Raw genomic sequence first — 25,813 nt, forward strand, 5'->3', positions numbered from 1 at the left:
ATTGTTCATTAAATGATTGTACGATTTCCTCGAAAAAATTGAATTTATTGTCATATGTGAAATGAGATTCGATTGATGATCGCAGCCATCGCTCGTGGCAATTATCTGTAACAGAAATTATGAGATTAGTAAAAGAAATATATCGCTGTAATTAATTCCATAAAAATCGTAAAGTTAATAAAATTTTCCACTTTTCTGAACTTAATGTTTATACCAGTGTATGTATGTCAATGTCGACTTTACGTCTCTTGGAGTACAGTATATAATATAATGAAAATCACGTATACTACTCAATCGTGTTTTATACATACGCTCCTACGACACCCGTCTATGTATCACACGAAAATAGTACTTATATTCACTTAAATAAGAACGATTATCGAACTCTGCATTGTAAAAATTTCAACAAGTTGCGAGCGTCGATAGGAGCGTACATCAAAATCGGGTCCTAACATCAACCGAGTTCATTTTACTAGACTAAGCTAGGTATAGGAATGTAAGCGTTATTTCTAGGCATTTTTAACTTCAACATTCTGTGTTGCTATTTAAAAAAAAAATCGTGGACGGTCGACGCAATTTTAATTTTTCGTTGTTGTAACATTTTCGGTGAGTAATGTAACCTCTGTTCGCAGTATTTAATTGATTGAGCAGTGTGCGCTTTTTATTATTTTTTTTTGTTTTTTTTTAATTGTAGGTTGGCTTTTTTTAGTCGATGTATGGTTGTCGCGCTGTTTTTTTTTTTTTTTAATTTTCATTTTAACTTAAGCCTTTTGTCTAGATAGGTTACAATGTAAAGTGTAGGTGTTTATTATTAAGGCAAGCAAAGTGTACGGCTACATTTACACCAGACGGTTATCGTGGATATAAATAAGATATGCTTATAATTTATCGCACATATATAGCCTACCTATTGGTATGTAGGTTCAAATATATCATGCTCAATTGTAAAACTTATATTCGAAGCACAAATTTTTTCGAAAATGATTACAGATTTAGATATTTCTTTGTTTATTTTAACCATCGCGTCTAAAAAGTGATTTCTCGAATGGCATATCAAAAAAACGCACCGCATTTTGTAATATGATATCTCACCGACATGTTTGTAAAATTCTGTTTTTCTCTACTTTTTTTTCTATACTGTTTCCATTCAACAAATGGATTAATATTACGCATGCATATATTTGTCTATATGTAAGGATGTTTCCCATAACGGACGATGTTTTTTTATCTGTCCAATTCGAAGTGTCAAAGTATTGGCGGGAAAATGTTTACCACGGAATCCGTCACTTTGGACAGATAAAGAAAGGCTATATAAAGTTAGCTCTTGGTCTGCTAGAATTATGCCTAGATTATAAGACTTTTTTAAAAATAAAAAAATAAAAATTGTTTTCTACTGTATTGGCTTCTTTTCAGATCGGTGTATGATAAACTTACGATAACACTATTATGATTAATATATATATATGAAATATTTAATGAATAGTTTTTATGGCTCCTATTTCGTTTATATTTTCTATTCAGACCAATTTTTCTCACTTTTACATAGTGGTATCGGAATGGACTGCCATATTTTAACCTGTTACTGATTAACTATAATGTAAAACTTTAATTAAAATGGGGTAGACGCGTGTACACCTGATAGGTCTAAGACGAGGTAGGTTTTTGGTCATTTAATAAAACAAACCTTAATTGAAAAGTTATTAGATTCGTTGTATAGTGAATACTGAACTCATCGGAAGATATGATTTGAAAATGTTTGTCCCCAGAACGTAAAACCTATTCCTTTGACACTTTAAAAAAGAAAAAAAAATTGTTTTTTTTTTTTTTGTATAAGTTAATTTTATTTGCTAGTCCACGTCTTGATATGTTTAAAAATAATTATCCTTAGTAGTGTATAACTAATTATAATGTATTGTGTAAAATATTTTTTTTAGTTATTATTATCAATAAATTAAAATTTGTTTATTTTAATTTGGTCTTTCTTTACCCTGGAGGAGATATTTCAGTGAGTAAACAACTGGCAGACAACAGCGTGTATTTCCAATTTTATTTCTTATGTTTTACAGTGAAGTGATGAGATCCAAACGGACAAGCCGTGGCTACAAATATGGAATCAAAAAGGATGTGGATCCGTCAAAAGGGTTTTCTATAAATTTGCATGTCCTGGTCTTAAATGGTCTTCGTATAAAATATAAATTTTTTAGATACAATTAAGAATGTAATACGTGATTCTGTAGTAAAGATATTCTTGGGAAGCATATTTTTCATATTGGGCGTATGGAAAGTAGCATATGTATAATTTATCAATGAAAAATTCTTAATTCATTTGTTTAAAATGCACGATATCATGGGTAAAGTATTTATGTTCCTGGCGAAAATGAAAAGGTCGATAGGCGGTTTTTCTTGGCAGAAATTGGGCATGATATTTTGGATTTTAATGTTCTTAAGAAAAAAAAAAAAACTGACAATAATATATTTTTGTAAGCACAGCAGGAGTTATTTTGCGTAAAATCGGAAGCAGCTCGATTGCGGAAGCATCTCGACCTTATAGAATAAGTAGTGTTGTGCTCCCGTTGTAAGCCAGATCTGAGGATACCCTATTTTGACAGCGAAGTAAGATGACTATAGCGCTTGTTATGCCCTATGGAAAATATCTCATAAACGTCATAGAAACATAGACCAATTTGTCATACCAAGTTATAAGAAGCTATGAGATCTATGACAATTTAGTCTGTATTTGTCTATATTTGTATTAGTTTTTCCATAAGGTGTGCCTGGTGTTGTAGAAATGTAAATTTGCATCTGTTTGCCACTTTTGTGGTACTTTGGGGGAGCGATGGTGCTCCAACCAGACGGGTTGTGTCTAGTGGGCTAATGCCCCAACGTTTGTTGTCGGGTTCTTGTATATATAATCAATCGCTCTGATAACTTTGATATAGCGTCAGTTTTCTCTAGTTTACATGTCGCGAGATAGATGTCGCCACAGTACAAAAACCATATTCAAATATTGCGTGTAGCCACGATGAGCGCTATCATCTAGGTCTATAAATAATATAATAGCATCTTCTATACTAACAAAAGGGAGCCGGTTTTTTGTTAGATTATACTGCGAAAACTACTGAATCGATGATATATACCATAAGATGCCGCAAGTTTCGCGGATTTTTTTTGGTGTATGATATGTTGTTGATCACTTATCGTGTAAAATTATATGCAGAATATACTTGGATGGATAATTTCTAAACAAAATACCTGAGCCACTCGCTTTCCTTATTACTGGTGACCTGACACTACATTGACAAAGAAATAAGTATGGTCTTGAATTGAGTTCTTGTCACAAAGGACAAATCTTTACAATTGTAGGTAGATTTTTAGAAACAATTCAATATCTGACTAATACAAGTCTGTTCAAACATTCAATACTTACCAGTAAATAAAAAAAATAAGGAATATGCATTACTAATTTGACTTCTTCTTTATCAACCCTGCTTAAAGATCCAAATAAAAAACGATGATTGTATGGGATGTTATGGAAACTATTATGTGTTTGAAACAGGGATTCCAAAATTTTCATACATTTTTTATCTGTTTTTATCTGGGCTATCTGGAATCCAGATAACTTCCTTTAAAATCATCGTTTTTCATTTGGAACTTTCATCAGGACATACGAGGACCAAACTATAATTTAGATTAAAGACCCATCTAGGTATTTACATATAATAAAATGGTAGGAAAGTCAAAACTGTACATTGAATATTTTTTTAAAAGAATACTTGGGTCTAATAATCTACAATCGACACCGAAGCCGAAAATATAGTTTTAGAATTTTTGTCTGTTTGTCTGTATGTATGTCCGGGATAAACTCAAAAAGTACTGCATGGATTTACTTCAAATTTGGCACAAATATATTAAGAAGTCGGGTCAACATATAGGATACATAATATTGTCACGCTGTCACCTACGGGGAACGAACAGTGAACCTTTATTTCTTCGACGCATTCTGTAACAACGTGTAATCTCGACTGTCCCAACGTACAGTATCGAAACTAAAAATTTTCTATTTTTTTATTGCATGAAAAAACTACTTTTAATGTATATTTTCAAAGAAAAAACAGAAGAAAATGCTATAAAATACACATAAAATCACATTTTTCGTGAGCTTATACTCAATATCGATACTTAACAAATCATTCAGCGTAAAAAATGTAAAGTGCCTTTTTTCAATTTCGATATTATACGTAGGGACAGTCGATCTAACGACGCATATTTGAATGTTGTTGTTATTATGTTAATAACCATACTATAAGCTAGCTTCACACTATAAATAAAGAGAGATATTTAACTGAGGTAGGGCACAGCAGGAATTTCCTGCTCAAAATATGGAGCAGCCCGACTGGGGTAGTACCTCGACCTTACAGAAGATCACAGCAAAATAATACTGTTTTCAAGCAGTATTGTGTTCCTGTTGGTGAGTAAGGTGGCCAGAGCTCCTGGGGGGATTGGGGATTGGGTCGGCAACGCGCTTGCGATGCTTCTGGTGTTGCAGGCGTCTATAAGCTACGGTAATCGCTTACCATCAGGTGAGCCGTAAGCTTGTTTGTTGACCTAGTGACATAAAAAAAAAAAAAAAAAAAAAAAAGACATTCTGTGGTATATTTAGTATTAGCATTGCACCCGTGCGAAGCCGGGGCGGGTCGCTAGTTTATAAATAAACACAAATATTCACAATGATGCGTTATAAAAATGTTAAACAAAAATTACAGGAATACTTCAAATAGTAAGTATGATTTTTGTAATACCGATTCATCGTCACAATTATTTACAACGACATTGCGTGAAAATAATTTGGATGGTGCGCGCACCCTGCGAGTTTCAACTACAAATGCAAATTCCATGCAGTTTTTAGTATCGTAGGTATAGGTCAGTTACATCAAGCTGGCATAACTGCAAATATTCATCAACGCTATTTCACTATATAGGGCCTGTTTCATCAGTTGTGGATAGCGCTATTTGACGGATAACGATATCAAACAGATAAAAGTTTTTGATATATTATTATATTTCACAGTTGAATTTTACTGTATTTATGAGATATTTTTATTCGCCAATATGAAACAAAAACAGACAGACAGATAAAAATTGTAAAAAATGTTATTTTGGTATATATGTAACAATTGCATTGCATTTAGTAAAAATCGATTATTTTAATGCCTATTAAAACGCACACTCCAATTTTATTTATTTATATAGACAAAAAATTATAATATATAATCTAAGCAAGCTAGGTACAGCACCTAAATAAATTAGGTCATCTAATTTTCACAGCAAAATTGCCAATCCCATGGGATGTCCTGTGATGTTGATCGGATCGGTTCTGTAATTTTTGGATGAAAGAGTAGATATAACTAATAGTATACCTACATATATACCTCCACCTAACGGACTTGCCTTTATAATGAGTAAAATTTGCAGTAGGATAGTAAATAGGTAGTCTGTAACAATTTAAAAAAAAAATTATCATGTTAAATTTATTAATTAGAAGATTTAAGATTCTTCAAAACATCTAAATTAAAAAAGTAATTCCGTATACTAAAATATCTCGTGTTACAACGAAAATACAGACATCTGGTAAAAACGACGAGTAAACAACCAATTCTTACGCGCAGTTGCAGAAAACATTAATACTAATGTTTTGTGTAAAATGCTCCACTAGACGCTGTTTATCAAATAATCTGTACCTTAAGCATGAAAAATATTCCAACGATTTTGCACTTCATTGCCAAAATCGTGCTTTGATTTTCAATTGCAAAAATGCAGCGCAGGTTGCAATAATACAAAACTACGTTCTACAACAAAGCAATGCAGGCCAATAATTTGTTCGATATGTATGTTGGCAGAGTTTCATGAATTAACGGGTGCACATGTTTACTATGATATTCCTGATAAATTTCGATCCTATCGCGAATGTTATAGAGGATACTTTTGAAGAAGTTGTAAATATTGAATGTTTTGGCAAATGAGTAATAATTTGTGCTAATTTGCACGTTGTTACAAGGTTGTAAGCTTCGCATATGAAGCATGGCGCACATGCTCCCCATTGGCAATTTTTCAAGGTTACCATAAATCGCGACCGTTTAGAACTATTGAAACTGTTACTTCAAATTATAGCTTCAATCATATTGTTTGTTAGATAATGGACATTCTTAGCATCTTTAGCGATGATTTCTGATACTCATCAGGTTTTTTTGTTTAGTCTGTGTTACTTTTGGACAAAATAGACTGAAAATTGGGTCAATAATTTCTTAGCGTTGCAATTATAAGGATACGATTTTTAACTAACTGCATCAACTTTTGATGAGGCCAGTAAAATATCTAAAATAGTCTGATTTTTTTACAGACTCGCTGACGTCGCGCGTTGTTGTTCATTTAAGTAGGAAAGATTGAGATGGCGTGCTGACTGCCTGATGAAAACCTTTCTTTTTTGTTGTATCAATAGAGCGGCTAATTAGTGTATAATAGTCTCTAGCGGTTATGGTAGCCTATGGATGGTTACAACTCAGGAGTAGTGTTGCCCAAATTCAGTCTTGGTCTTGCAGTCTTGGTCTTGTTCTTGCGTTTTTGCAAGACCAAGACCAAGAACAAGACCGCGTATTTTTAGCAAGACCAAGACCAAGACTGACCGTGCAAGACTTGAGCAAGAACAAGACATAACCTGCAAGACTCTTGCGTCTTGCAGCTAGGACTTAGCGCTATTTCACTGAGTAGTTAGGTGTAACAGTTCGGTGTATAGGTAGGTACGCTTAGGAATTCTATGAGACGCAAAAAACTGTATCAAAGAATATGAAAAACTGGACCTATGCGCATTACGACTAATACCATAAACATAGCGAATAAAAAAATATCTATTAAAATCAAACTGAGTGCATGCATAGTTATTATAGTATATGTTTTAACCATCGGCACTTTGATAATGCGGCATCAAAGGTTTTGTACTTACTTCTCAAAGAAATTTTCCGCTTTTCGGAAGTACATGGTTATGATACACGCGCCAGCGGCTTCTTTTGAAATCTAAAACAATCGTTGCCGCCACGCCGAAATCATAACATTTGACACTATTTGATTGCCGCCATAGGGCGTAGGTATACTCATGCAAAATAATTTCGAATTTTAAGAGTACCTACAGGTGTTCCAAAGAATAAATAAGTTTCAGAGTGCTTAGCCCTATACTTGGCAGAGAATTTTAACTTAAAAAAAATAAACTTTTGCTACTTTTTGGCTTTAATTGGATTAAAAGGATGTAAGGAAAAATAAAATAAAAAATCCCTGAATTTCAGTTTTCAGGATATATTATGTGTCTTTATGTGCACACTGCCATGTAATCACTAAACTAAAAAAGAAACAAAACATAAAAAATAACATGAATTTCTTAAAATAATTAAAATAAAAGTCTCTAAATTACAACATATCAATAAGTTTTGAGAATTTTTAGGAACTAAATCTATGAGTATGGTATGTCGCGACATAATTATCACATATAGTTCTACTTTAAAAAAACAATGTTATACTTTATATTAATTTTTATCACAAAATGCAGTCATAATGCTCTGAGATCAAAGTTTACTTAATTATCTATCTACCGTGTAAAAATATAAAAAACTTAATCACTATTGTTAGTATGTAAATCCATAAAGCAATTCGCCCTTCAACTATACATAGTCATGCGTTACACTTTGGACAAAAACATTTGGTTTGATGTTTGGTACAGTTTCTACACCTGTCTTTTGTCGTAAAAGTAGGAAGATGTCCCGTCAGGCCGTAACGAGTAGCGTCATCAAGCCTCACCGCCACTGGCGTTTTTACTTTTCTCTCAAATTTGGAAAATGCAACAGGCTGTAGATTTGAAAACTCCTCTCAAATAAACGCAGTTGCCTAAATAATGCGACTCGGAACTTCTTGAGTGGGAATAGTTTTTGTTTACCACTGTTTTCATGACGATACAGCAGCCAGAAATTATTGATACAGATGTCCAGAATCTGTGAAAATAATACTAAATACCAACGATGACCTTTCAACTCAGTACGGTATAAAGCGACTAGCATGTCGGCTAGATCAACTCCACCCATATTTCCGTTATAGTGCTTTATTAAATTTGGGCTTGTGACTGGATCTTTCTTCTTTTCTTCTTTCTTGTACCGCATTACATTCTGTACAGGATGGGCTTCAATATAAGTACTTGCAGCTAAAACAAACTTATTGTCAAACCACTTTACAACAGCGATATTATGTTCGTGAGACACGACTTGAGCAAAAGCCCCTCTGCCCCTTTTCTTCAAATCCTTATCACTTGGCTATTTTTTCTCTACCCCTCGAAGTCGATTTGCCCTAATAGTACCTAAAGAGAATATACCGTACTCATTCCTCAAATGATGCACCAGTTCGAAGAAGAATAGAAGGTGAGTTTGTAGTAGAATCGACAGTTTTTTGTCTGAATCTCGTCTCTCCATGGACAGAAGCAATGGCGTATATTTCTTGATACTCACAGTCATCACTATCGGCGATGTTTACATTTTCGACAGAAGACGCTACTGATCGGACAGAGGAACTGTCTTCTGAGATGTCTTGACAAGGCCTACATATCTATCTATGAGTTGTCTAGAAGAAATGGCTAAATAGCCATAAGTCCGCCCATTGTACTTCACTGTCTGTAACTATTTTTATGCTTTGTTTGTATATATATTTGTGGCGTACAATAAAGTATAAAATAAATAATAAATAATATCTGGAATTCATCTTCCGAAGATTCGCTGGATTCCACATCAGACTTAACTCCGCATTTAGGCACCAAAGCTAGGATTTTTCTACTCCTAGTCATCTGAAAGAAAAGTGTTGCAAGCTAAGGAATAGGGATTTGGTGAAACGGGTAATATAAATTGTTGTCATGCATTGTGAAAAAAAAAACCTCGGTTTGAACAAAGGCTTGAGTATATAGTAGCACAGTAGGCAATGTGCACTTTAAGACACAACATTCACAAACAGTTATAGTCTGTGACGTTGGCAGTGTGCATTTAAATATACACAAGAAATATTGAGTCATTCACGGTGAACCAGGCAGTGCGTATTTTAATGCACACATAACAAAAATTGTGAATTACTATATATACAAAACAAATAGCTCAAAAATAATATCACCAAATAATTGCATAAAGCTTTCAGAAAGTAAAATTATAACAATTTTATACATCTAACCTAATTATATTTAGATAAAATAAGATACTTACAGGGCGTTGCGCAGGCGTTGACCGACGGCTCGCCATTTTGTTCACCACTGACAATATGTGTGCGAGAGGGACATAATTTTCTTTTTCTTATGTAAAGAAACATCTACGAAGTCACTTAGATTTTTTACTAAAGCGATTCGATGTTAACATTCCATTTAAAAAAAAACTTAAATAAATGTGCATTTAAGTTCACAATGTCAAGTATAGGGTTAGAATGAAAATGAATACATTATACTGATCACGCAAGTAGTATTATGATTAGGATAAAATGGTAAGGATAGGTAGTAGATGTCATATTAATTCATTCTAGTAAGTATATATTATAATATTGATTACTTATATGGTTTTAAACTAATTACTTAGGTACTATTATTGTACATTTAGTCATTATATTTCTTAAGTTTTTACAAGAAAAAATAGCAAAAAGTGTTCAAATATCACCCGTTTAATAAATATTGTAGCCACTTTTAAATATACTTGAAACGTGTAAAAAAATTCTACAAAACTAATAAAATAATATAAAAAGCGTAGGTACTTACCTACTAATAAAATAAAAAGCCTGCGATAAGAGTTTTGTATTACTTACCAGCCCGAATATCTCTGAGAGAGATGATGAGAGTAAGTATTTACTAGCTGTGCCCGCGACTTCGTCCACGAGGAATAGTAACTTTGGAGGTATAGTGACGTTCAGGACTTATTTATTTATTTTAAAACTTCTGTCATCAAACATACAAACGAACTCTTCAGCTTTATAATATTAGTATAGATGTACGCCAAAACATTCACTTATATGTAAAGAATAGTGATTGGCACTAATTCTTTACATATATTTTATTCACGCGTCGCGTCTGTACAAGTAGGTAATATTTAGTGTGTGTTTGTACGCCGCACGCGGCATTGTTTGATTTGCGGCGGCATCCTTTTCATAGAGCCGGCACGTGGCGAGGCGGCGCGGTAGAAAGCAAGGAAACGTACTATAAATAAAGGAATTATTTTAATTCCAGTCATTTCCAATTGAGCTGTGCTTCGAGTCTAACTTAATAATTGTTTTTACTAATTCTCGTTGTTTTCTAAAAACGTATCACGTGTACAATTTAATATGAGTGACGAAGATTCAAATTATTCTAGTCCGAGTAACGAGAGTTTGAGTCACAGATCTAAAAGACCCAAAAGCAAATTTGAGGAGTTTTTCGAAATAATTCATGCATCCCAAACTGCCTTCTGTAAATTGTGCCAACATAAAAAGATTGAAATAAAAGAAATGAAAAACAGAAACACTTCAGGCTTAAGGAAACATCTAATATCTTTCCACAAAAAGGAATCAGAAATATTTCTTCCTGTTAAACCAAAATTAAGTGGAGATATCACAAGCTTTTTAGTAACCGCTGGAAGAAGTGGACAGGTAAGAATATTTTTTTAACAGTTAAAAGAATTTTAACTCTGCGTAGCTATTCATGCGATACTTTCAAAAACGCCATTATCTTACGTAAGTATTTTTGAGTTAGTGGTGTTTTCATCTAGGGGTTGCGACATATTAAGTATGTAATTATCGTCTTAAATATTTTTTTATAAACACCCATATTTTCATTTAATCGGCCAGTAACAACTAAGTACTTTATTTTGGTAAATTACAGTACAGTGCAACCTTAATATAACAAATATCAATTTAACGATTTTCTCGATTTAACAACAACAAACCTCCTCCTCTTATACGCTCAAACCTAGTATGTTTTAAATAATAACACAAGATTTATTGTTTTGTTTCAGTCGGAAAACAGCAGTGACAACATCACGACAGCTACAGTTGATTGGGTGGTGAAAAAATATCTTCCCTTCTCATTTTTCGATGACGAAGCTACACAAGTATATTTTCGATGTATTTGCCCTAATATGGTGTTTCCTAAAAGGTCTACACTTAGAAGGAAAGTCAAAGAGCGATTTGAAGAGCTTGGAATATGGCATAATTGATAAAATACAAGGTATCACGGTCGACAACGCAACTGCAAATACCAAATTTATGTATGAACTGGGCAAACAGCTGCCGCCACACTTTGATTCAGACAATCAACATTTCCGGTGCTTTGCTCACATTTTAAACCTTGGTGTACAAGATTTATTAAAGACCTTAGCATTACACTGTGAGTCTGACACTAACGCGCAAGATCAGCAGTACGAAGACTATGCAAATGAAACTGAGGATGAGGAAGATGAAGAATCTGCACCAAATATTGCTGACTCGCGTACATCTGTAACAAAGTTACGCAGTATTTCCAGTAAAATAAAAAGAAGTGAGATAGTGAAGAAGAAGTTTCAGTCTGCTTGTGAAGCAGCTGGCGTGCCATCAAATCTAAATGCCATTCTTGACTGTCCAACGAGATGGAATTCCACACATGATATGATTGGATTTGGTTTAAAAGTGAGAGCGGGCATTGACATATTGTGCAGTTCTGTCACCGAATTAAATGATTTTCAAATCACAGCTAATGAATGGCAGGTACTCGAAAAATTACATAAATTTCTAATAAACTTTAAACTTTTAAGTACAAAACTTGGTGGAGACAAATATGTTACATTACCGCTAGTCATTGTATCATTCAATCTCTTGCTAGATAAAATTGGATCCATGGTAAAACAGTTAGATGAGAAACCTAATCGATCTGAAGTGGATGAAAGGCTCATTCTAGCTTTCCAAGCAGCTCGAGACAAAATGCTTAAACATTACAAGAAGAGCAACTGGATTTATTGTACTTCTTTAATTTTAGACCCAAGGCATAAGGCTCAGACTTTTGATCTGACAATGTGGGGGAAGCAACTTAAAACAGAAAGTCTGCGCAAGTTCAATGAACTTTATGAAGAATATAAAAGTCTACACTCACTGAATAAATCTCTGGAATTACCAGAAAAAGAAAATAAAGTATGTGATGAAGATGAAGACGTAATAGACTTTGATAAACTCTATGAATGTCCCTCGACGTCATCTGGATCTTGTCTTCAAGGCTTAGTGATAGACGAGTTGGAGGAGTACCTGAGAAAACCAAGAACTGCCAGCTCGGAAGACATTTTAGATTGGTGGAGGACGCATGAGACAGAGTATCCGATTTTATCGAAAATGGCCCGTGATTTTCTCTCAATACCTGCAACTTCAGTACCTGCTGAGAGGTTATTTTCTAAAGCATCATTAGTAATTAGAAAACATAGAAATAGGTTAAGTGATGAATCAGCCAGATGGTTACTTTGTATTAATTCTTGGTCAAAAAAATTGATATAAAGTATCATAACCTAATGATAAAGCTGTTGATTTGTGTTGTATTTTATTTTTTATTCAAATAAATGATAAATCGTAAAACTCTTTTATTAAATTTCTTATAAGTTGAGGGTTCAATCTCTTTCTAGACAAATAAGTATTGTTCTTTAAAATACAGTCAAGTTATTGTAATTAATTTGTTTTTTTACATGTTTTAGCAAATGTAAGCTTATAAATCATAAATGTTTATTAAGAAACAGTTACTTCCATGGAAAACGACATATAGGTCAGTTGATTTTTCGAATTTCTTATCAAATCTTCAGTTATTTATTAATCTGCTTGATCTTTACTATGGCTATGTTAATTCAAGCTCACAATGTTCCAATTCTAATACGTTTTTCTAAGATTTAAAGTAAACTTTAATAAATAGTAATAGACTAATAGGTAATTGCAAGACTTGCAAGATTCTTGCTGCAAGACCAAGACCAAGACCAAGACTGGGAGCGCAAGACCAAGACCAAGACCAAGACCAGGTGTATTGGCGCAAGACCAAGACCAAGACTGGCTAAGTCTCGTCTTGTTCTTGCATTTGGGCAACACTATTCCTGCTGTAGACTATAATATAGGTAACATTCCTCAAGAAATAGTTTTACGAAATAGCCATTATAATCAGACATGAGCAATCAAACACCGCTTTAACCCTTAGAACAAGGGTGACTGTTTAATCAATATATATCGCTTACTCGTCTTGTTCTTGCATTTGGGCAACACTACTCAGGAGCATCGCTAGTGCTCTGCAGCACCTCGTACTTGAGAGCAGCAGTCCTGGATTTATAAATAGGCCGTATAGGCCGCGGCCTAGAGACGGCAGCGTCCTAGGGGCGGCAGATTTCAGAGGACGATCACTTGATTTCAGAGGATAAAAGTCAAACACGTCCACTGGTTTCTTAATGGTTTTTTTATACTTTCAATAAATCCCTATAGAAAGAAAGTTATTCCTATCGAAACCTATATTATCGCTTTACTACCAATGGAAAATTATTATTTTATAAAAGTATGTAGGGGCCTACATGGGGCGGCAGAAATAAAGTGGCCTACACTCATAAAAAATATAAATCCGGCACTGGAGAGCAGTATCATTTGACTGTATTTTTCACTCTAAATCACCTAAAATTCAAAATACAACGTAGAATCATTATTGAAAAAAGCGCTTTTTATTATAAAAACAATAATTTACATGCTTTATGTAGATACGTATCGTCAATTTATCGTCTTTTTATTTGAGTTTGCCAGCTTGCTTCTAATAGGAGGGTGGATAATTATGTAATTATTTTATATATATATTTAGTTCATTGGTTACTAAATAGCATTGTCATAAACCTGCGTGGTTTTTAATGCTATTTATATTAAATATGTACAATATTGTTTATTTGATAAATAAATTAAAAAAAAAAAAAATAACGAATATCATAAGTCGGGAATGTCAAAATAAGTAAAAGATTTAAAAAATAACTGAAGAAAGGAACAGTGTTTCTCTAATTTGTTTTCCAAGTGAGTGATTCGTTTAGATAAACTCATTAAAAACCTTCCTAATAGTGGCTTCAACCTGTAATATCTCACTGCTGGACATGGGCCTCTTTCCTCATGTAGGAGAAAGATCAGAGTTTAATCCACCACGCTGATCCAATGCGGGTTGACAGATATTCCATACTTTGAGTAACGATCGCTATCAGGTGTACATGATAACAACCGGGACCGACGGCTTAATGTGCTCTCCGGGACACGATGGGGAGACTCACAAGGACTGCACAAACACCCAGACGACGGCAAACATCTGCATAGCCAATACAAAGTTTGTCATTGCGGAATCGAACCCACAACCGCCAGCGCAACAGCCACAAACCAGTAATGTGACCGTTGCGCCAACGCGTATAATCTAATTATTTACTACCCAGTAGTACTAGGTAGTAAATAATTAGAATACACTTGAACTAACTTCCTATGGTTATACGGCTCCTGGATCAACAATATTGGTATTTGCTCGAAAACGAAAAAAAAAACGACTTCAATTACATAGACATGTAGGTAATACGACGTAGGTAAACAAAAAATGAGTCAAGTAAATACGCATTATACTGTAAATGTACTCATCAGATCACATTTAGCTGAGATCACATGGCAAGCACCAGCTTTCGTTTAAAAAAAAAATCATCAAAATCGGTTCAACCAGTAAAAAGTTATGAGGTTACACGCGTAAAAAATGTTACATATTGTGTGTTACACATAAAAAACTATCGAATTTAGAACTTTCTCCTTCTTTGAAATCGGTTAACAAGACAACAAAATGTAACTAACTCCATCTATAGCATAATATAATTATATAAATTATCAAAATGACGTAGGTTATGATAAATATAAACAACTAGGATTTATTAGTCTAGTTCAAAGTGCTTTATCTCTTTTATTTAAAAACAACGCGCATTTGTGAATCACATGTCTTCAGGTGTTGATACGTGTGTCATGATGAGCATGACGTGAGGCACGTAGCATGACCCCTTGTCACTAGGCTGAGGATGTCATGTAACACATGCATAATTTAAATCATTAATTAGTTTTTACATTATTTCTTAACACTCCGGATAAATTCGAATTATTGTCGGAATCGGATTATTAGTAACTTTATGTAACATGAGTAAAAAAATTACAAAAAGTTAACTGACTTGGAATAAGGAGAAAAATGCTTTTTTAATTATATTGTACAAGTATATTTCCTTGCAAATGTAATGAAGATGAAAAGTTTGTTTGTTGTGTTTAAAAAATAGTTACCTACCTATATATCCAAATAAAATGGATTTGAATCTTAAATAGTTCTGTCTGAATCGTCACTTATGGAGACTAGTGTAAGAGATTATAGGAGAAGAAGGATATGTCCTAACAGCAGGACTTTGGCAAACTGTTACCGTAAGCGATATATATTGATTAAACAGTCACCCTTGTTCTAAGGGTTAAAGCGGTGTTTGATTGCTCATGTCTGATTATAATGGCTATTTCGTAAAACTATTTCTTGAGGAATGTTACCTATATTATAGTCTACAGCAGGAATAGTGTTGCCCAAATGCAAGAACAAGACGAGACTTAGCCAGTCTTGGTCTTGGTCTTGCGCCAATACACCTGGTCTTGGTCTTGGTCTTGGTCTTGCGCTCCCAGTCTTGGTCTTGGTCTTGGTCTTGCAGCAAGAATCTTGCAAGTCTTGCAATTACCTATTAGTCTATTACTATTTATTAAAGTTTACTTTAAATCTTAGAAAAACGTATTAGAATTGGAACATTGTGAGCTTGAATTAACATAGCCATAGTAAAGATCAAGCAGATTAATAAATAACTGAAGATTTGATAAGAAATTCGAAAAATCAACTGACCTATATGTCGTTTTCCATGGAAGTAACTGTTTCTTAATAAACATTTATGATTTATAAGCTTACATTTGCTAAAACATGTAAAAAAACAAATTAATTACAATAACTTGACTGTATTTTAAAGAACAATACTTATTTGTCTAGAAAGAGATTGAACCCTCAACTTATAAGAAATTTAATAAAAGAGTTTTACGATTTATCATTTATTTGAATAAAAAATAAAATACAACACAAATCAACAGCTTTATCATTAGGTTATGATACTTTATATCAATTTTTTTGACCAAGAATTAATACAAAGTAACCATCTGGCTGATTCATCACTTAACCTATTTCTATGTTTTCTAATTACTAATGATGCTTTAGAAAATAACCTCTCAGCAGGTACTGAAGTTGCAGGTATTGAGAGAAAATCACGGGCCATTTTCGATAAAATCGGATACTCTGTCTCATGCGTCCTCCACCAATCTAAAATGTCTTCCGAGCTGGCAGTTCTTGGTTTTCTCAGGTACTCCTCCAACTCGTCTATCACTAAGCCTTGAAGACAAGATCCAGATGACGTCGAGGGACATTCATAGAGTTTATCAAAGTCTATTACGTCTTCATCTTCATCACATACTTTATTTTCTTTTTCTGGTAATTCCAGAGATTTGTTCAGTGAGTGTAGACTTTTATATTCTTCATAAAGTTCATTGAACTTGCGCAGACTTTCTGTTTTAAGTTGCTTCCCCCACATTGTCAGATCAAAAGTCTGAGCCTTATGCCTTGGGTCTAAAATTAAAGAAGTACAATAAATCCAGTTGCTCTTCTTGTAATGTTTAAGCATTTTGTCTCGAGCTGCTTGGAAAGCTAGAATGAGCCTTTCATCCACTTCAGATCGATTAGGTTTCTCATCTAACTGTTTTACCATGGATCCAATTTTATCTAGCAAGAGATTGAATGATACAATGACTAGCGGTAATGTAACATATTTGTCTCCACCAAGTTTTGTACTTAAAAGTTTAAAGTTTATTAGAAATTTATGTAATTTTTCGAGTACCTGCCATTCATTAGCTGTGATTTGAAAATCATTTAATTCGGTGACAGAACTGCACAATATGTCAATGCCCGCTCTCACTTTTAAACCAAATCCAATCATATCATGTGTGGAATTCCATCTCGTTGGACAGTCAAGAATGGCATTTAGATTTGATGGCACGCCAGCTGCTTCACAAGCAGACTGAAACTTCTTCTTCACTATCTCACTTCTTTTTATTTTACTGGAAATACTGCGTAACTTTGTTACAGATGTACGCGAGTCAGCAATATTTGGTGCAGATTCTTCATCTTCCTCATCCTCAGTTTCATCTGCATAGTCTTCGTACTGCTGATCTTGCGCGTTAGTGTCAGACTCACAGTGTAATGCTAAGGTCTTTAATAAATCTTGTACACCAAGGTTTAAAATGTGAGCAAAGCACCGGAAATGTTGATTGTCTGAATCAAAGTGTGGCGGCAGCTGTTTGCCCAGTTCATACATAAATTTGGTATTTGCAGTTGCGTTGTCGACCGTGATACCTTGTATTTTATCAATTATGCCATATTCCAAGCTCTTCAAATCGCTCTTTGACTTTCCTTCTAAGTGTAGACCTTTTAGGAAACACCATATTAGGGCAAATACATCGAAAATATACTTGTGTAGCTTCGTCATCGAAAAATGAGAAGGGAAGATATTTTTTCACCACCCAATCAACTGTAGCTGTCGTGATGTTGTCACTGCTGTTTTCCGACTGAAACAAAACAATAAATCTTGTGTTATTATTTAAAACATACTAGGTTTGAGCGTATAAGAGGAGGAGGTTTGTTGTTGTTAAATCGAGAAAATCGTTAAATTGATATTTGTTATATTAAGGTTGCACTGTACTGTAATTTACCAAAATAAAGTACTTAGTTGTTACTGGCCGATTAAATGAAAATATGGGTGTTTATAAAAAAATATTTAAGACGATAATTACATACTTAATATGTCGCACCCCTAGATGAAAACACCACTAACTCAAAAATACTTACGTAAGTTAATGGCGTTTTTGAAAGTATCGCATGAATAGCTACGCAGAGTTAAAATTCTTTTAACTGTTAAAAAAATATTCTTACCTGTCCACTTCTTCCAGCGGTTACTAAAAAGCTTGTGATATCTCCACTTAATTTTGGTTTAACAGGAAGAAATATTTCTGATTCCTTTTTGTGGAAAGATATTAGATTTTTTCCCATTTTCACAACAATTTTTTTTCCCATTCTCCTACGAGACTGTGTTCTAACGTCAAAAAAGGCACTCTAAAATATTTATCAGAATTACCATTGTCCAATACTCCTTTCTCCTTTACACCTATAACTGATTCAGATATTAAAACTGCAGTCCTTTCAATTTCATCGCAGGCCGCTGGCAATGACAAGTTATGTTTGAAAATGATTACGCTGATTCTTCCATTCTTATTACCGATTCTTAACCATATTTTTAACTACTCTCTTACCACTAGTACCTTTCCGAAAGCCTGGAAACAAGCGAATGTTATTCCTTTGCCTAAAGTTACCAATCCTTCTTCTTTAGCTAATTTCCGACCTATTTCCATATTGCCTACTCTCTCTAAAGTTTTTGAATGCATTGTCCGCAAGCAGTTCTCTTTCTTTTTATACTCTAATGATCTTCTCAATTCACATCAATCTGGCTTTCGTCCAGGCCATAGCACAACTTCGGCTCTTATCGACGTAACTGATGATATTCGCTTAGCCATGGAGAATAAATCGCTTACAATCCTTATACTTATTGATTTTAGTAATGCTTTCAATTCTATCGACTTCGATATCCTTCTTGGCGTACTAAAATCTATTAATACTTCTTTATCCGCGTTAGCCTGGTTTGAATCCTATCTTCGGAATCGTTCACAGCGTGTTCAAGTAAATACATCGTATTCCAACTGGTGTAACCTTACTGTGGGAGTTCCCCAAGGTGGCGTACTTTCCCCTCTTCTTTTTTCAGTTTTTATTGACTCGATCACTAAGGTCATATCTTCCAAATACCACTTATATGCTGACGATCTGCAAATTTATCGCCATTGTAAGTTACATGATGTCGCGTCTGCTATTATCTCCATCAATGATGATCTAAGGCGTATTACTGAATGGGCTGATAGTTTCGGTCTTACTGTTAACCCGGGAAAGACTAAAGCATTAATCGTAGGTAGTAAACGCATTCGCTCTCGACTTGATATAGCTGAACTACCCCCTATTACCATCAACGGCGTTCCTATTACTTTTTCCGACTCGGCTAAGAACTTAGGTGTTGTTTTTGACTCCAATCTTAACTGGAATGCTTATATCAATGAGATCAGTCGTAAGGTATACTTTTCGCTCCATTCTCTAAAAGCACTACAAAATTTTTTACCCTTCAAGACTAAAGTTTCTCTTGTGCAAACTCTCATACATCCGATCATTGATTACGCCGATGTCACTTGCTTAGATACCACCGAAGAATTGCTTAACAGACTTGAGCGACTACAAAATTTATGCTTGCGTTTCATTTTCGGCTTAAAAAAATATGATCATGTAAGTCACTTTCGTAAACAGCTTCATGGCTACCTATCCGCCATCGTAGAAATTTTAGAATACTTTGTTTCCTTTTTAAGACTCTTTTTAATCCTCGTTCTCCTTCGTATCTACGGGACCGCTTTTCTTTCTCTCACGATGATGATTCTCAGTGCAGATCACTTAAACGTTCTCTTCTTCAGATGCCCACCCACCGTACCGATTTTTATTCTTACTCCTTTACTGTACATTCCGTTAGACTTTGGAATTCCCTACCATATGAAATTCGCGATTGCAAAACACTATCGCTATTTAAGAAAAGAGTTAGAAAATTCTACCTTAATCAATCCTAGTCTAAAATCAATTTAATTAAGTGTCCTTATGCGTATTGGAATTTATTATCGTATGTATTATATTATGTATCGTATATGTGTATGCGTGTATGTATAAGTATCGTATTATTTGTATCTACGTGTGTATAAATTATTATGTATTTATTTATATATTGTATAATTATGTATTTATATTATATTTTTATTATGTATATGTTTAGATTGTACACGCTAATTTTGCGACTGTTTTATAAGTTTCCTGTAGCAGGACTACTGGAAGAGATTCCATCATGGGATAAGTAGTGCCTTTGTACCAGCATTGTTTATAAAAGCTATTTCCTTTTGCTTTCTTAGTGTACATAAATTGTTAAATAAATAAATAAAATGTTTCCTTAAGCCTGAAGTGTTTCTGTTTTTCATTTTTATTTCAATCTTTTTATGTTGGCACAATTTACAGAAGGCAGTTTGGGATGCATGAATTATTTCGAAAAACTCCTCAAATTTGCTTTTGGGTCTTTTAGATCTGTGACTCAAACTCTCGTTACTCGGACTAGAATAATTTGAATCTTCGTCACTCATATTAAATTGTACACGTGATACGTTTTTAGAAAACAACGAGAATTAGTAAAAACAATTATTAAGTTAGACTCGAAGCACAGCTCAATTGGAAATGACTGGAATTAAAATAATTCCTTTATTTATAGTACGTTTCCTTGCTTTCTACCGCGCCGCCTCGCCACGTGCCGGCTCTATGAAAAGGATGCCGCCGCAAATCAAACAATGCCGCGTGCGGCGTACAAACACACACTAAATATTACCTACTTGTACAGACGCGACGCGTGAATAAAATATATGTAAAGAATTAGTGCCAATCACTATTCTTTACATATAAGTGAATGTTTTGGCGTACATCTATACTAATATTATAAAGCTGAAGAGTTCGTTTGTATGTTTGATGACAGAAGTTTTAAAATAAATAAATAAGTCCTGAACGTCACTATACCTCCAAAGTTACTATTCCTCGTGGACGAAGTCGCGGGCACAGCTAGTAAATACTTACTCTCATCATCTCTCTCAGAGATATTCGGGCTGGTAAGTAATACAAAACTCTTATCGCAGGCTTTTTATTTTATTAGTAGGTAAGTACCTCATCATTATCATCATTACAGCCTATACAGTCCACTGCTGGACATAGGCCTCCACAAGTTTACGCCAAAAATAACGTGAACTCATGTGTTTTGCCCATAGTCACCACGCTGGGCAGGCGGGTTGGTGACCGCAGTACGAGCTTTGTCGCACCGAAGACGCTGCTGCCCGTCTTCGGCCTGTGTATTTCAAAGCCAGCAGTTGGATGGTTATCCCGCCATCGGTCGGCTTCTTAAGTTCCAAGGTGATTGTGGAACCTTGTTATCCCTTAGTCGCCTCTTACGACACCCACGGGAAGAGAGGGGGTGGCTAAATTCTTTAGTGCCGTAGCCACACAGCACAGTACCTACGCTTTTTATATTATTTTATTAGTTTTGTAGAATTTTTTTACACGTTTCAAGTATATTTAAAAGTGGCTACAATATTTATTAAACGGGTGATATTTGAACACTTTTTGCTATTTTTTCTTGTAAAAACTTAAGAAATATAATGACTAAATGTACAATAATAGTACCTAAGTAATTAGTTTAAAACCATATAAGTAATCAATATTATAATATATACTTACTAGAATGAATTAATATGACATCTACTACCTACCCTTACCATTTTATCCTAATCATAATACTACTTGCGTGATCAGTATAATGTATTCATTTTCATTCTAAGCACTCTGAAACTTATTTATTCTTTGGAACACCTGTAGGTACTCTTAAAATTCGAAATTATTTTGCATGAGTATACCTACGCCCTATGGCGGCAATCAAATAGTGTCAAATGCTATGATTTCGGCGTGGCGGCAACGATTGTTTTAGATTTCAAAAGAAGCCGCCGGCGCGTGTATCATAACCATGTACTTCCGAAAAGCGGCAAATTTCTTTGAGAAGTAAGTACAAAACCTTTGATGCCGCATTATCAAAGTGCCGATGGTTAAAACATAACTATGCATGCACTCAGTTTGATTTTAATAGATATTTTTTTATTCGCTATGTTTATGGTATTAGTCGTAATGCGCATAGGTCCAGCTTTTCATATTCTTTGATACAGTTTTTTGCGTCTCATAGAATTTCTAAGCGTACCTACCTATACACCGAACTGTTACACCTAACTACTCAGTGAAATAGCGCTAAGTCCTAGCTGCAAGACGCAAGAGTCTTGCAGGCTATGTCTTGTTCTTGCTCAAGTCTTGCACGGTCAGTCTTGGTCTTGGTCTTGCTAAAAATACGCGGTCTTGTTCTTGGTCTTGGTCTTGCAAAAACGCAAGAACAAGACCCAGACTGCAAGACCAAGACTGAATTTGGGCAAAACTAAGCAGGAACAATCAAGAAAAGCTAATAAGTAGTCGTTAGGTTGTGTGGCTACGGTGGTTGTTACAGTTCCACTACCACCTTGGAACTTATAAAGCCGACCGATGGCGGGAAAACCATCCAACTGCTGGCTTTGAAATATATAGGCCGAAGACGGGCAGCAGCGTCTTCGGTTCGACGAAACCAGCCCAGCGTGGAGACTATGGGTAACACACATGAGTTCATGAAATTTTTGGCGCGAATTTGTGGAGGCCTATGTCCTGCAGTGGACTGCGATAGGCTGAAGTGATGAGTGATGAGACAAGTTATTTAATTTACTTGTTTACATTGTTAAATTTCATTATTTTTTTACCTTTTAGATATCATATCCCTTTCATTTGGTACCAGTTATGTAGGAGTCCATTAAAAGTAACTATTCCGCCATCTTGGGTGTTCCGCCATGTTGGATTTAGACTGACGTTATACAGCTAAGCATGCATTGTCATCAAAACTAAACGCGTATACAAAATTTTAGCTGAATCCGTTAAAGTTATATGCTTCTAAATTGAGTTGGAAGAATGAAGATTCCACTCTAACAAACACATACCTACATATTTATAAACATTGAAACTCAATCAAAGTTTTTATTAAAATATAATAAAGGCATTTTATATCCTGCCAAATCGGTACGCGATAACCCACACTGCCGACATATAGGTATTTCTATAAATACTAATTTTAATATTTATAATTGTTATAGCTGCCTAAAATGGCCGTAGTCGCTATCATTCTAAAGTGCCTTGAATCCTTAGTAGGTCCAAGACGATTGAGATGACATCAGTTTAAAATTAAACATTATGTTATACAGATCAATTTGTTACCTATCCTGTGACCACGTTTTCATATATTTTCGACTCTGGGAGTCTACCTCTAGGTATTCATTTGTCGCAAATTAATTAAATAAACCACATTGGCAACTTCAAACTATTCTCATCCTAAAGAATGCCTATTTAACTAAAACGCCACTGTACCAGGCAATAATAGCGGTACTAGGTAGGTACACTATTGTTTTCCAAGTAAGTGTTTTACGTGATGTACTGGTTTCGAACACAATGAGAAAGTGAACCATGTCTTAGCCTTGCATATTATTGCTCCGCAAACACAGCTGACAGGGAAAGTCGTGATTCATTATTTGCGACACAGCTTTACTTGAACATTGTCTTTTGGCGTTTTACTGTTAATTACTTTAATAAAGAAACATATCCGCCATATGTAGGCATAAATATGAGTGTCGCTTGTCATATTTTGTGGCGATGAATCGGCGCTCGTTATGTATTCTCAGAAGTACTCACAATTTAAGCCAAAAACGTGTTTCATAGGAATTGTTGAATAAACAAAATCAAATGAAGTAACACATGTTTTTTATAGGTAATAACATCATAAGTATAAAGGAAAAAGTAGTTTGTTTATTCATAATATAAAACTTAAAAAATGAATGCACTTTTTTTAAAACTTATTATTGTTAATTTCATGCAGATTGTTGTCTGGGCTGTTATCTTTACTTTCTTGTGAAATGATCGTTACTTAAATCTTTACTATCAGAACGTAAATAGCAAAAACACATAGATAACTGAGGTAGGCGACAACATGATATATCCTGCTCAAAAACTGAAGCAGCCCGACTGGGGAAGTACATCGACCTCACAGAAGATCGTATGCTGTATTTCTGAAGCTGACTTCGATAAGGTGACTAGAGCTTCTGGGCTGGATTCGGTGTAGGGGTGGCAAGACGCTTGCGATCCTTCTGATCTCGCAAGCGTCTATAGGCTATCGCTTAGCATAAGATGGACCGTGCGCTTGTTTGCTGGCCTAGTTGTATAAAAAATATAACTACGATATCTTATAACGATATACGCTATGACTCTATAACATGAATATTAATGGCGAAACAGTGAGAGACGTTTGGTTACTTGTATAGTAAAAAAGCTAAATAAAATAAAGAAATAGAATAATAATCATGATATACCTTTTTAAAATCCTTGTATTGTGCCCTTCAATTTGATACCCATATTGTAGTATTCGAGAAAAAAAAATTTTTTCATTAACTACAATGGCTTCGCGCAGCCGCCATGTTTGATTTTTTTAATGTCACCTATCTAAGAACACTTGGGCAGCTAAGACGAACCTAACGATACCTCAATTATGTAAATCCGTTCAGTGGTTATGGAAATATGAGGTAGTAAAGAATATTACATACAAACATACATACATTGACGAGTCCCCGCACTTATAAAAAACTTGCACCTATTGCAATGTTTGAATTAATTGGATTTACCTTGTAACTATAGCTGTTTGTCTTGTAGCTGAGATCGACTTATTTTTTTAATATTGGAGGTAATCCGTGGTAAACGGTCTTGGTATTACGATAAGTACGGGTAAAAAAGCACCAGATGTTCGGTAATTTATCGCTAATTGAGTCAGCTATTTACCTTCTCTGACACGAAGGGTCAGATAATAGGGGTGCAGATAGCATATACAACAAATGAATGGTCTTAAGAAAAAGCATCAGTAGATTCTACCAAAGAATAAACAGTACATTCATACAGCATCATTGAAGAATCCACGTCACTCGACTGTGTTGCTACAAATGAGTCATAACTCCTTTTAGAATTAGACAAAATGATAAAAAAGTAAGTAGGAAGTGTAACACGCCATGCGGTACACATAACAATAATAATTTTGGTACTAGAAGTACTTCATCATTACAGCCTATACAGTCCACTGCTGGACATAGGCCTCCATAAGTTTACGCCAAAAATAACGTGAACTCATGTGTTTTGCCCACAGTCACCACGCTGGGCAGGCAGGTTGGTGACCGAGAAGTACTTCAACTTGCTTTAATAATAAGTAATAGCATTAAAAACTTACTACAACTAAAATCTTTGGGTTTTTATATTAATATAGAACCCATATAAAAAAAGAAACATCTGCAGAACAGAGGTTCCTAACTTATGATCTAGGTACCTATATCTAAAAGGATACGCAGTTTCAATATTATACACACCTTAAAATAATAAAATGATACTAATAATTATTCAAAATCTAATGGCCGATAAAATATTGAATGAATGCTTAAAAAATCAAACTTATTTTTTATTACACGGTAACTGAACTGAACTTACCTTCATGGAGTTCATCTTTAAAAGCGATTAAAGATCACGAAGTATTATAAACATAATTTGAATATTTATTCAAATAGTTTTCTTTCGTTAAACCTAATAGATATTGAGTTAAGAAATCGATAGATTTAGACGTAAAGATAATGAAGTACTGAAGTGGAACAATTGTAAAATTTTCTATAAAATTGTAAATATTAGTCGGTGGTTCGGTGGTGAGGCAACATAGACGGCGGGCGGACCAAATTAGACGTTGGCACTGCGCGCGGCCGCTACTGCGACCATCGGTTACAGAAATCGAGGATATTTTTTTTACATGACTAGACCAGTAAACAAGTGTACAGCCTACCTGATCTGTGGCTGCTTCAGATTTTGAGC

At 34.6% G+C, this 25,813-nt stretch overlaps 1 long non-coding RNA gene across 1 annotated transcript; it reads right to left on the reverse strand.

Annotated features, from left to right (window-relative positions):
• Positions 1 to 24: 24 nt before the first annotated feature.
• LOC123666499 lies at positions 25 to 25,690 on the reverse strand. The gene is made up of 2 exons (XR_006745255.1): positions 25,442 to 25,690; positions 25 to 105 (listed from the first exon to the last, which is right to left on the reverse strand). It is a non-coding gene; the product is annotated as an uncharacterized LOC123666499 (long non-coding RNA).
• Positions 25,691 to 25,813: the final 123 nt, after the last annotated feature.

Source organism: Melitaea cinxia, chromosome 26, assembly GCF_905220565.1.
Source record: "Melitaea cinxia chromosome 26, ilMelCinx1.1, whole genome shotgun sequence".
Taxonomy (NCBI): domain Eukaryota; kingdom Metazoa; phylum Arthropoda; class Insecta; order Lepidoptera; family Nymphalidae; genus Melitaea; species Melitaea cinxia.